The following is a 2,129-nucleotide window of genomic DNA, read 5'->3' as shown; positions in this document are numbered from 1 at the left end:
TTTGTGACAAGATATTTTCGAAAGCTGTAATTAAAATTCTTAAAATACTTTTTCTGTAATTCAGCCCAGTGTAATACAAAATACCCTGAACTAATTAAAATATGTATTTGAAATACATGTAACAGAAATACCGCCCATCTGGTCATAGCTCAATAACCCAATTAAGTGACCCAACTGCCGGGTCTAAAATAACCCAACGTGTGTTCTGTCTTATTTACCCAGCGTTGGGTTGCTTTTAACCCAGCATTTTTTTAGAGTGTAGATTGAGACATCTTGGGAGGTATCACCCTAGTAGTTGTAGAAAACTTATACTATATCTACACAAACATAACGTAAACCATATATTGAACAGTTGCTGTGTTGTAGGGTCAAGAGATCATGGTTGGTGGAGGATATAGGAGCATGTAATGAAGACCCTGCTACAGCTTCTCTCCATTCCACTCCACAGAGACTGACCTGACACTGGGGCTAAGAATAAACCACCTCAGAATATATATGAGAGAGAGAGAGAGAGAGAGAGAGAGAGACTTTGACTTTTGGTCTTTCTTTATTGAAACATTCTCATTTCATGAAATAAAATAAAAAAACAAAAATATATCCTGTACTGCATACATGTACCATACTCACCTTTCCATCTACCACATGATACAAACCACCATCACCATACACAAAAACAATACCCTCTCCTACAACCGTATATCCAAAACATCTTCCCCAGCAATACAGACAGCCCCCCCAACACACCATATCTCCTCAAACATCTCCACACATTTGATCAGTTTATAGAACTCAAACTCAACCCTAAGGCGCGCAGAGACCATCCCATTAAACACCCACCACACCCACCAAAAGAGGAGAAGATAGGCCAGCCTCACTGCTATAGGATGAGTAAAGCGCATTCCACCATAACATACTCTGGAGCCTAGACCTACGCACGCACTTATACACCACCCTCCATCAGCATAACTAGGCGCTCAGCTCAAGCCTTACCCACCATCTCTTAAGCTGACTAGACCCGGGACCTCGCTGCTTCCCCACCGATCCTCTAGCCTACTAGACCACAGCTCCACTCACCCCACCCATCTCGTAGCCTGAATAAACTCAGCTAACACACTACACCCCCATCTCTAGACCTAGACTAGGCCCCAGCCTCATCATACACCACCCAACATCTAATCTAACCTGACTAGGCCCGGCCTCTGCTGGTCTGCATCAGCTCCTTACCAAACTCTCGATTTCCACCACTGGCGCTTGTGTACCCCATCACCTTGTCTACGGCCTTTGTCGTGGGCACGCAAAACTCTTGTGCCCCAAAATCCCACACACTTCAAAAACCGTAGACTATCTGTGCTGGCAAAACCTGCATAGAAGCCACTCCCATGTCTCACTTAAAAGTGCACATTTAGCCTGGCTCGTTGTTGTTAACAGAAGAAACATAAACACATGCCTCCGGAACGAAACAACGTGTTTAACGGCATCTGCCTGAAACCACCCTGCTGCTGACAGTACACGGAAACCGCCAGCAACAAACTACCAAAAAACGACCTCAGCTCTTTCCTGAATTTGATCACATCCGTAATAAACGGAGGCAATATTTGCCACTACACACTTCTTGCTGTTGAAGGGTAGAGAGAGGTGAAATTGACACCAACACATCCCTTACAAATATTCCGCTAGCAATTAGCCTACCAACCAAAATTAGCCCTTTTCATGAACAACAAACCACAGCTTTGTTCATTCTAGAAGCAGAATGTATAAACTACAGCTCCTACCTGTTCACCGACCCGCGAGCAGAACCTCCTCCACCTTAACTCCGTTCTCAGAAACACCTGAATCCATGGCTGTATAGGACAGCGGTCTCCTCCGCGCTAGGCTGAGAAGCCATCGCGCCACACCACAACTTCCAAACCCCAGGAAAGTTACTCTGTCCTCTTCCACCCTAAACTTTGAAAAAAAAAACTTGGATACCGCTAAAACAAATATTGCTTAACCCTCCACCATACGAAAATAACATGTAAAGAAAAGAATCAAGGAAAGTTAGTTAGGATAGAGCTTTCCAACAACCAAACACTCAAACTCCAAAAACACCCAGCACATGCACTGGCGAGAGAAGAGGAGAAGGAAGAGAC

This window comes from Salvelinus sp. IW2-2015, linkage group LG4q.1:29 (genome assembly GCF_002910315.2).
Source record: "Salvelinus sp. IW2-2015 linkage group LG4q.1:29, ASM291031v2, whole genome shotgun sequence".
NCBI classification, from domain to species: domain Eukaryota; kingdom Metazoa; phylum Chordata; class Actinopteri; order Salmoniformes; family Salmonidae; genus Salvelinus; species Salvelinus sp. IW2-2015.
The sequence above is the reverse complement of the archived record's forward strand: the minus strand, read 5'-3'. Positions refer to the sequence as shown.